This window comes from Euphorbia lathyris, chromosome 9, assembly GCF_963576675.1.
Source record: "Euphorbia lathyris chromosome 9, ddEupLath1.1, whole genome shotgun sequence".
Taxonomy (NCBI): Eukaryota; Viridiplantae; Streptophyta; class Magnoliopsida; order Malpighiales; family Euphorbiaceae; genus Euphorbia; species Euphorbia lathyris.
Genome location: NC_088918.1, coordinates 73,237,856 through 73,250,292, shown reverse-complemented (window position 1 = coordinate 73,250,292; position 12,437 = coordinate 73,237,856).

Sequence of the window (12,437 nt, the reverse complement as noted above, 5' to 3'; positions counted from 1 at the left end):
GCTTCGTGGCGTCAGTAGCCATTTCTTCCTTGTTTAAGTTCAACAAACGGATAGCCTCAGCAATTTGCTCTATGGAACATTGAGAGTAGGAGGCTATTTGATTGTTGGTTTTGATTTGCTCAGTGTGAAGCTGAGCAAATAGCATCTTAAGTTCATCGGAAGAAGCAGAGTTGGGAGTCGCAGCTGACAGATTGCTTACTTGTGTTTGAAGGTTGTGGAGATGTTGAACAATGGTCAGCTGGATCTCAGTCAGTTTGGCTATTGAGTCATGCCGTGGATGCTGTGCTTGAAGGGAGATGATGACACTCAGCAAATCCTTGAATCCCTTAACTTCATTTAGAAGTTGAGTGACAGTGGATAGCTGAGTAGTCTCAACAGATGTGGACCCAGCAGCAGCAGATGTTGATCTATGAAGGTCTTGGATAAGCGTTTGAATGGAGTCAATGATGCACTGTCCGGACTCAGAAGCTTGAGCATAGTTGAATAAGCCTTCATGTACTGGCCTATTTTCTTCAGTATGACCAGTTTGGATAGGAGTTAGAGGAAGGACGTGGTCAGTGACTGGAATGGTTCTTTCAATCGGCAATTGAGATGATGGGATAGTTGGTGGAGCAGCCGTTGAAGTAATTGGGGAAGAAGAAATCCTTACATTGTCCGTGCTGACTGGAGCAGGAATAGTTGGAGTCGGCACAGTGCTTGGATTGACGGGAGTTGTCTCAACTTGACTGGTTGAGTTGGCAGATGCATTTAAGTCGGCATGTTCCATCTGATAAGAAACAGAGGCTTGCTTTTCTACCGAAGCTGGTGGAGTTGATGAGGGTTGTTTACGGAAGAATGTCATCTTTATGGCAGAGGGATCCTTTGTTGGCTGTGGAAGGATGAGCTCAGGAATTATTGTTTGGCCAACTTTGATGAGTTTCCGTTTACGCTTAGGAGGAGTATCAGCTTGAATAGATTCAAGTGATTCAGAAGGAGAAGATACAACTTCCTGTTCATCATTGTGTTGTTCAGCTGCCTGATCTTCCTCAGCAACTGGCTCATCATCATTCTGCTCAGCGTCACTAGATGTCTCCTCTGAGTCAGCCTCATCATTGTTCTCTTCTTGTTGCTCATCATATTCATCCTCCTCATCCCCGTCAAGTTCTTCTTCAACTTGAGCGATGAAGTGGTCATCCAGTTGTACCTCATCTTCTGCTTGATCAGCAGGTTCCTGACTTTGATTGACTATGGCGTCTTCAGGCACATAGAAGTCAGTAGGGACGGCATCCGTGGGAGTGATCTCAGAGTATATCTTGGGTCTTTTACTCTGGTCAGTTTGACCACTCGCTTCAACCTCCTCGGTTTCTTCCCTTGGTCTCTTCTCACTAGACCTAGGTCCTTCCTGACGTGGATTCGAAGCTGACTTTTGCTTCTTCGCTGGGGACTCAGCAGATGGGGTCATTGTAGCTTTGCGTTTTCGGGAAACTGGGCCTTTGTTCTTTTTCCCTTGGGAGCAGGAACAGTAGGTTCCTGAGTGGAAGGGTCAGCAACTATCTTACCCTTCTTAAGGGGTTGATTAAACTTTAATGCCCTCAGCGACGCTGCTGTGATTTATGATCCCCGAGCCTTCACTTCATTCGTGAGGTCAATCTTGTGGTCCAGGAGAATTTTGGTGATCAGCGATCCTAGTCTCAAGGTGCCAGTGCTTCTCTGGAAGCCAGCAATGAGGAATACTGGCATGTTGAGTGGTGTGTACGTCAGCATATGCCAGATGAAGCATTGCTCGAAGTTGGTGGCGGAGCTGGTATAGTGCACCTTAGGATAGATGAGGTAGCTCAGCAAATAATGAGCTATCTTCTGGTCTTGATTCATAGATGAGCTCGATACCTCTCCTGAGTGACCGGCTGGCTTACAGAAGTTGACATCATACCCAGTTCCCTCCTGATCGCCCGTTCTCCTCAGTTTTGCTCCTTTGGTTTCTAAGTTGAGAAAATTTGCAAGGTAAGTTGGGTTGATGAAAATGGTCTTTTTCTTGACCTCAGTTGCCAAGTAGTCCTGGTTGTCATCAGCGACTCTCAGGTTCCAGTAAAACTCCCTTACTAAGTCAGGGTAAGTAAAATCGCGTAGGGAGAATAGCCCAGTCCAACCATTGTTGGAGATCCAGTCGCAGAAGGGTTTCTCGTTGTCAACAAACGATTCTGAGACCCATCTGGAGAAGTCCACTTTCCATTCGACGATATTGTCAAAGACTTTGTGATAGGTTCGATTCTTGGTCGGTTTTTATTTTCCTGAGGGAGCTTGCCCAGATTTTCCCTTACTAGGCGTAGGAGGTGTTCTTGAAGGTTCATCGGAGCTAGCCTTTGAATGACCGGCGCCGGAGATGTGGAAAGACATTTTAGTCATTATAGCAGAGGAAATTTGGAAAACTTAGGTTTTAGATAATTTCTGCTTTGAAAAATTCTGTGTGCGTAAGGAGAAAACAATGGGTAATTGCGCATTATTTATAGAGGAGAGGGATGAATTTAATCGAATCCATGTGTCAGTTTTGCCTCGGGATTGTCATTCCGACAAAGATCCTAGCATTTATGACACATTCGGCGTGAACGTCATCCTAGATATCTGTGCGCATGCTATAGCATTAATTACAACGAGTACATCACTCAGCGTCTAGAATACTAAGCGTTTGGTATTCAGAGTGGTCAGTTTTCATGTGATGGATGATTTCCTAGTTTGAGATGTTTGGTCAGTGCTAATGTTTGCTTAGTTTGTAATATTAAGTCAATAATTAATAACTCAGCAAACAAAATCATATATCACTCAGCATGGTAATTCACTCAGCATAAATATTGACATTAAGCATTTGAATTTTACTGAAGTGGATTAAACATACCAATGACTTCTCTCAGTATGCTGAACTGTTCGCGAGCCAGTGGTTTTGTAAAGATACCAGCAAGCTGCTTATCCGTTGGGACATAGGTCAGCTTTATCTCACCCTTGAGTACATGGTCTCTCATGAAGTGATGTCTGATGTTGACATGTTTCATCCTGCTGTGCTGGATTGGGTTCTTTGACAAATCAATTGCACTTTTGTTATCACACTTAACTTCAATTGTCTTTGTTTGAACACCATAATCTTCAAGCTGTTGCTTAATCCAGAGGACTTGAGCAACACAGCTTCCAACAGCAATGTACTCAGCTTCAGTGGTGGACAGGGCTACTGACGCCTGCTTCTTGCTGAACCAGGATACAAGACAGCTTCCTAAGAAATGGCAACCTCCTGAGGTGCTTTTTCGTTCCAGCAAGTCTCTTCCATAGTCAGCGTCAGTGTATCCAATGAGTGTAAAGTCATGAGTGTTGGGATACCACAGACCTGCATTTACCGAGCTTTGCAAATATCTAAGGATTCTTTTTACAGCTATGTAATGAGATTCCTTAGGGTTAGATTGATATCTAGCACAGTAACATACTGAGAACTAAATGTCCGGTCTACTAGCTGTTAAGTAAAGTAGAGAGCCTATCATACCTCGATATAATTTGTTGTCTACTAACTTACCATTCTCGTCAGCGCAGAGGACAGTATCAGTGCCCATAGGAGTGGATATTGGCTTACAATTTTCAAGATCATATTTCTTCAATATCTCCTTGGCATATTTAGCTTGACTGATGAAGATGCCATTTTTGCCTTGTTTGATTTGAAGTCCAAGGAAGAAGTTGAGTTCTCCCATCATTGACATTTCAAACTCAGTCTGCATTTGCTTGCTAAATTCCTTGCACATTGATTCATTAGTGGCACCAAAAATAATATCATCTACATATATTTGAGCCAGCATGGTATCTTTACCCTTCTTCTTAATGAATAAGGTTGTATCAGCTTTGCCTCTGACATAATTTCTAGTCAGCAGGAAATTGGTCAGCCTCTCATACCAAGCATGAGGTGCTTGCTTGAGGCCGTACAGAGCCTTTTTGAGTTTATAAACATGGTTTGGAAATTTTGGATCTTCAAACCCTGGAGGTTGATTTACATAAACCTCCTCGTTTATAACTCCATTAAGAAATGCACTCTTAACATCCATCTGAAATAATTTGAAGTTCATATAACTAGCATAAGCACATAAGATCCTAATAGCCTCTAGCCTTGCCACTGGGGCAAAGGTCTCACCGTAGTCAATACCTTCTTGCTGACTGTAGCCCTGAGCTATAAGTCTTGCTTTGTTCCTGACTACATTTCCTTGCTCATCCATTTTGTTGCGAAAGACCCATCTTGTTCCAATGGTCTTTTGGCTCCTTGGATGTGGCACTAGTTCCCATAAGTCATTTCTTCTGAATTGATCAAGTTCTTCTTGCATTGCATTCATCCAGAATTCGTCGTGCTCAGCATCAACGAAGTTCTTTGGTTCTTGAACTGAGACGAAGGCTACATTGCTGAGGTACCTCCTGAGTTGATTCATTGTCATCAGGGTATTCCCAGCAGAATCAAGAATGGCACTCTTATATCCTTAGGTAGATTTATGTCTTGTGCTGTCTGTGTTTCAACAATCTCTGCAGGTGTAGATAGGTCAGTGAAAACAATATTGGATTCACTTTTACTTCTTCTACCTTTGGTCAGTCCTTGAGGGAATGACTCAGCAATGGTATGTTGATCAGCAGGTACTATGAGTGGTTCATCCTCGGTCAGAGATTGATATCTTCCTGTAGGGTTAGTTTCATCGAACTCAACATGTACTGACTCTTCTAATGTTTGAGTTCGTTTATTGAAAACTCTGTATGCTTTGCTGTTTGTTGAGTAGCCTAAAAAGATAGCTTCATCAGCTTTTGAGTCGAACTTGGCTAAACTATCTTTAGTGTTTAAGATAAAACATTTACAGCCAAAGGCACGAAAGTATCCAATCTTGGGCTTTCGTCCTTTCCAAAGTTCATAGGGAGTTTTCTTTAGTATAGGTCTAATGAGAGCCCTATTAAGAATGTAGCACGCTGTGTTAACAGCTTCTCCCCAGAAGTACTTTGGAAGCCTATGGTCACTCAGCATTGTCCTGGCTATTTCAACCAAGGTTCTGTTCTTCCTTTCAACAACCCCATTTTGTTGAGGTGTTCTAGGAGCAGAAAATTGCGGTCAATGCCGCTGGCTTCACAGAATTCAACAAACTGTTGGTTCTTGAATTCTCCACCATTATCACTTCGGATGTGAGCCAATTTTAGGTCTTTTTCGTTTTCAAGTTTTCTGACCAAATTTGAGAATGTCTCAAAGGTTTCATCCTTGCTACTGAGCAAGATGACCCAGTTGTACCGACTAAAGTCATCTACAATGACCAAGGAAAATCTTCTTCCACCCAGACTCAGCGGCTGGACTGGACCGAAGAGATCCAAGTGTAGCAACTCTAGTGGACGCTTAGTTGAGACAACATTTTTGCTATGAAAAGATTCTTTGGTTTGTTTACCAGCTTGGCAGACATGGCATAGTTGATCTTTTTCAAATTTAAGTTCTGGCAGTCCCTCAACCAATTGCTGTCTTGCTAATTTGGCCAGGAGGTCCATGCTTACATGACCAAGTCTCCTGTGCCATAGCCAGGAGTTTTCCTCCTTTGATACTAAGCATACAGTTTTTGAAACTTTTTGCTTTAAATCTAGCATAAAGACATTATCCATGCGAGGGGCAGTTAGAATTAACTCATTTGTTTTACCCTCGTAGATTTTACATCCAGTGTTGTCAAATATAACTTTTCTCCCATTATCACATAGCTGAGCTACGCTGAGTAAGTTATATTTGAGTCCGCTGACTAGGGAGACAGACTCAATAGTAGGATTACCTCCAATGGTTCCTGACCCTACTATCTTACCCTTTTTGTTGTCTCCAAAACTTACACTTCCTCCTCGTTTACGCTCAAATGTGATGAACTGAGTTTCATCACCTGTCATATGCCTCGAGCATGCGCTGTCAATATACCACATCTTTAACTTCTCAGCACACCTCAGGCTTACCTGCATTGTAACTAGTTACTTTTAGGTACCCAATTCTTTTTGGGTCCTGGCTTGTTAGGTTCAACAGGTACAGCATCATATTTTATTTTATGGCGACATACTTGGACAGTATGGCCATTCTTTCCACAGAAGTCACAGCTGACCTTCTGTTTAGGATTTTTTACTGACTTGTCAGCACCCCAGTGCTGAGCGTGCCAGCACACCTTTGTGGTGTGTCCTCTCTTTCCACAGAAGTCACAGATGTCCTTCCGTTTAGGATTTCTCACTGACTGGTCAGCACTTAAGTGCTGAGCGTGCCAGCACACCTTTGTGGTGTGTCCTTTCTTCCCACAGAAGTCACACTGGACTTTCCGCTGAGGATTCCATCTCTGCTGACTAGTATTTCTATACTGAGTATTCAGAGGGTTAATTCTTTTATTTGGTACCTTTAATTGGTTCTGGATGGATGTGATGTCCTTTCTCAGTTTCTTAGAATCTGATTAGACCTCAGAGACAAACTTATGCATGATCTCCAGGTTATCATGTATAGTTGAGTTGTCCTAAAGGAGGAATCTGAGATCACCCAGTTTTACTTCCTCAACCTCATCACATCGCCTGCTGAGTGCTCTAATCTTCTTATTACACTTTTTGACAAGTGTATAGAGATCACTCAGGGCATTAATCATATCATTTCTTAGCATAGGCAGTGATATTACCTCATTTGATTGCTCTTCATCGTCAGATGGAATGGATGGGTCAGCATGCTCAGATAGACATAGCTCAGCAAGTTCGTCAGCCATAAAACATATCTTTGCTGACTCGGTGGCCTCAGCTTCTGACTCAGTAGATTCCTCGATGTCGCTCCATGTTGCCACCATTGCTTTCTTCCCATTCCTTTTATCTTTCCTCAGCATTGGGCAGCTTGACTTGATATGGCCGGTTTGATGACACTCAAAGCATGTAATGGGCTTTGAACTGTCCTTCTTGTATTTGCTGTCGCTGGACTCAACTTTATACTTATCAAACTTTCTATAAGGCTTCTTGGAGTATTTATCGTTCTTTCTGAACAGCCTTTTCATTTTTCTTGTGAACATGACCATTTCTTCATCGTCTGTTGAACTCCCATCAGTGGAGTCAGATTTCATGACAAGAGACTTCTTCTTGTCTTCAGACTTTTCCTTCACCTCAAAATTCTTCATAGAAATCTCATGGGTCAGCAATGAGCCAATGAGTTCATCATACTTGTAGGTGGTTAAGTCTTGTGCTTCTTCAACAGCGGTTTTCTTTGCTTGCCAATCTTTAGGAAGACTCCTAAGGATTTTCTTGACTTGCTCTTCCTTAGTGAAGATCTTTCCAAGCCTTTTGAGCTCATTTATGATGTTGGTGAATCTTGCATTCATGTCAGAAATCCCTTCATCATTGTTCATTTCGAACAGCTCATACAATCTCATCTGCTGGTTCACCTTGGATTCTTTCACCTTGTTGGTTCCTTCGTAGGTGACTTCCAGCTTCTTCCAGATCTCTTGTGCAGACTCACAACCTGATATCTTATTATATTCTGCAGCATCGAGCGCACAGTGAAGCATGTTTATAGCCGAAGCATGATTTTGTAGCTTCTTGAGATCATCCTCTGTCCATCTGGCCTCAGCTTTTACAACTGTTTGGCCAGCAACTGAAGGAAATTAAGGCTAAGGTATAGCAGCGGAAATATAAAAATTTTAGCCTATTTCCTTTTAACCATAGGATCCGTTAATCATTATTTCATATAAAGAGGGATAAGAAGGAATACCTTTCGATGAACAATCTACCGTTGTTAAAGAAGCGCCCACAATTCTTCTCCGAGGTTCCAACCGCAAAGTAGAATACGGTGAGGTTAAGATAAAATCAACCCTTATGAGATGCAACCAAAATAGATTGCCTCTAATTAACCAACACAAGATCAAGGAGAAAGAGGGATGAATAAGATTAATCAATCGATGGAATGCCGTATGAATTCTTGTCCACGAACTTGGGGAATAGAATTCTTTTCTCTCTCTCTCTAAGCAATTTCGAAAATCACAAGTGGGGAGGCTTAGGGCTTGGTCGAAATTCACTATAGGGAGGGGTATATATATTAGCTTGTATCTAAACCCTAGTTAGATAGGAATAGGTTACTTAATAGGAATCCAATTCGGAAAAGGATTCCTAATTATTATCTCACTATATATCTAATATATTTAGGATAATAATAAATAACCTAATTGGATAATAATAGGAGAATATTAATCTAATTAAAACTCCTAATTAAATTATCTCTTAATTAATTTAATTCATAATCCTAATCAAATTAGGATTAATGGAATAAAATCAATCCCTTACTAATACATACAAATTTCGACCCCCTCCTTGTATTTGGGCCTTACTGGGCTCAATTGGGCTTCCATCTATTAATCATATCCATCTCTCTTTTGGTTCCAAGTCTTATGTGTGATCCATTAGGTCCTTACTACTTCTGGTCGTATGCAACCTATTAAATTAATTTCTTCAAGAATTATATTTAATCCCTTGCATAACGGAATGATGTACAGAGTATGTTATTGGCAAGTCTGTAATCATTCCCCCAGAGTCCGTTAAGAAGACATGTTGATTCTGTCGTTAACCCTTCCGTATTAGTTACGGTATAATACGATCCTTTATCAACTACATCCTTGAACTGAATCTTATGACTATGGGTAATGTCAAGTCACATATAGCGAGACGTTCGTTTTACTTGTTATTGGCCGAGTCAACTCAAAAAGATAGGTTAAGTGAAATCTGTATTTCTACTCTTAAGCTATCACCTTGCAAGGGTTTAGAGTCAAGTCTTCCACAAGCGATCCTTGGATGTATCTCCCATTAATCGGGAGTGATAAATGCTCAATCCAATGTATAACTACCCTGAAATTACTTCCTGTGACACCCAACCTTTGCAGTTCACACCCTAGAGTCATCTCTGTTAAGGATCGTGGGACCACAGGATCAAAGTCTCACATTCAGTAATTCAGGATGACCAATTAACATTCCTTTGAGTCTGAGGATTAGTTATACCTATTAATACCAATGAGATGAACAGTTGACAAGGATGAATCTACCCATCCTGTTATCTCAAATCGGATCCCCAATCCTAATGAACAACGTTTCATCGGATCTATGTAACTGTCCAGATATCTGTATATATGAAGCTTATGAGATCAGCTTTCTGTCGGACAGAAGACATTGTTACATACAAGTCTCAACAGTGATATATCAATCCTAAACATATCACTTGACTTGGGGTGGTTTTAATTTATTAGTTTATTATAAAGTTTTGTCTCACTTCATGCTTGTATGAACACTTTATAATCACTTTAAACAAACTTACGGATTTCCTTTTATTAGACTTTATTTAGTGCTTAAAAGGGATTGCCTTTATATAGTTATAAAACATATATCTCATTAAGACAAATGATATAAAGAACAATTCATTTACAATAAGTTTGTATCCTGCAACAATTGACTATAGGACACAAAACCCCAACAGCAACAACTTCCACGGGAACAAATGGTCCTTGGACTATTGAAAGCCAAGCACTCATGTTTGTTGCCTAGATGAAGTTCTTCATCCTATTCTTCCAAAAGGTATAGTTAGACCCGAAGAATAGGGGAGGCCTAGTGATGGACAGCCCCTCAGGTAGAATCTGAGTTGTCTGGTTTCCTGGGAGAAACCGAACGCTATTTTCAGACATTATGGGGATCAGCTCTAGGTAGTTAAACCTTTTAAAGTGAGCTTGTTAAGCTCTGATACCACTTGTTGGTCCCTAGTAATGTAACAAGTATAGTTCCAGGGGGGGTTAGGAACTATTCAAAAATTTGTTACTTAAGTCTGATCTCTTTTCTTTTGAAAAGGATTACTCAGCGTGCTGAGTTATCAAGACACTAGCTTAGTCAACTAGTGACTAAGTTAGCTTCTTTCGCTGAGTCAGAAAATAGCACTTAAGTCTATTCCTGCACTCAGAAACTCATTTCGCACAACTCAGCCTTGACCTCTTTACTTGGTCAGTTTTGGTTTAAGCAAGCAATATGTAAATAAAGGAGTTTTAAGGTTAGAGATAAGTTACTCAGCAGATTTATCCAGGTTCGGCTTCTAAGCCTACGTCCTATCCCCGGAACACGTTCCGAGCTTTCTAATCCTCTACTGAGCTCTTTAAAGGTAGAGCATCAAACCTTTACAATCAGAAATTGAGTATGACAAGAGTACCGTCCTCTATACTTCTACTCACTTCTATTCTAATGCTGAGTACTATAACCGAGTACTCAGCCTCTCCCTTTCTATTCTAGAAATGATAAGATATTGTCCTAAACAATGATAGCTAAGACACTTTAGATGATTTGAGTATCACTCTAGACTTTTACACAAATGTATATGAATTTGGTGTAAGGTTGCTTTGCTTTCTTGCGCAGATTCTTTGAGTATGAAATTGGTCAGCGTAACAGCTTGTTCAAAGATATGTATGGAATGAAGTGTCTGATGGCACTATTTATAGAGACGTCTTGAAGGTCGGTCATTTCGAATTTCGAAATAACCGTTGGAGGGAAAACGGCTTCATGTCGCTTTCACTGACTCAGCGCAGAGCTCTCATCCAATCAGATTTCATTATCTTCTATGCTTGGTCAGCTCGGCAGAATGTCTTACCATTTGTGGTAAAGACAAGGGGACAACATTCTGAGACTTCTGAATTTTGCCCGAAGTAGAAATACTTAGTCTGGAAGTTGTCTTCGCTCAGCGGCTGTCTTGTACGGTTGTCGAGTAACTCAGCAAACTTCAATCTGAAGTTGTCTCCGGAGGTCTTCTCGATCCTTCCGATGCTGAGCTGCGTTTTGTACACAGCGACACCGTTTTGATAAAAGCGGACTGAGTTGCCTTGAGTAGTTTGACTTGGGCTTTGACTTATGTCTTGGGCTCTTTGGGCCGTATAACCCTTGGCTTATAAATATGTTAACTCAACATTGAACAAACACATTAGTAGTATTAAATCAAAGCATTTAAACTTAGTGTGTGTTAGAATAACATACTTAAACAATTTTGTCAAATCAAAATTATGTGGAAAGGTGCTTCAACAGTGCCATCCTGGCTCTTCCCATCGCGGTGACTACAATCAGCAGTGGGGATACTCTCTTCCTTGGGGCCCGCAACAGCCATGGGCGACACCACCTTGTCCATTTCCTACAAATAACTGGGTAAATCAGCCTTACACGGGCCGTCACCAACAACAACCTAGTATTCTGGGTCCCCGCCCGAACACACAGCAAGCTCACCTAAGCATGACTAATCCCACATATGCACCAACTAACATTGCAGAGGCAATGCACACCATGTCCATCACACCGCCATCAGATCAGTGGCACATGGAGATAGGAGCCACCTCTCATATGATAGCCCAACAAGGTACAATCACTTCTTATTTTAATTCTAGCCTCAATGAAAATATTATTGTCGGTAATGGTCACTGTATACCTGTTTGTGGGTCTGGCATTGCTTGGTTAAAACTAGAACCCAACATTTGAAATTAACTAATGTGTTGCATGCTCCTAAACTTATCAAAAACCTTATTTCTGTTCGTCAATTTACTAGAGATAATAGAGTTTCTGTGGAATTTGACCCTTTAGGTTTTTCTGTGAAGGATTTACAGACGAGTACCCGTATTATGAGATGTAATAGTAGCGGAGACCTCTACCCTGTCGTGTCTAGCCCCTATCTGTCACCGTCATCTCTTTCTGCTTTTACTGCTTTGTCTTCTGATGTTTGGCATAGTCGTTTAGGACATCCAAGGCTTCCTGTTTTGAATGCCCTGTTGAATAAAAATTTCATTTCATGTAATAAAGTTCCAAATGTCTTTGTTTGTTCCTATTGCATTAATGGAAAACAAGTAAAATTACCTTTTCACTCCTCTTATAATTTTGCTTGTATTCCATTTGATTTAATTGATAACGATATTTGGACTTCTCCAATCTTAAGTTCAGGTGTCATCGTTACTATGTTCTGTTTCTGGATAACTACACAAATTTTTTGTGGACATTTCCCTTAGCTCATAAATCACAAGTTTATAATGTCTTTCTTGCTTTCCGTTCTTTGATTCGCACTCAATTTGAATGCGAAGTTAAAGTGTTTCAATGTGACAATGGGGGTGAATTCAATAACAATTCCTTTCACCAATTTTGTCACACTCATGGCATGCAATTTTGATTCTCGTGCCCATACACTTCTCCCCAAAATGGTAAATCTGAACGCACAATCCGCACGATAAATAACATAATCCGAACTGTTATGAATCATGCATCAGTCCCATTTAAATTTTGGCACCATGCCCTTGAACTAGCAACATATCTGCTAAATATATATCCTCACAAAATATTAGGATATCACTCTCCCACCCAAATTCTATACAAACAGGACCCTACATACTCTCATCTACGTATTTTTGGATGTCTCTGTTTTCCCTTAATTC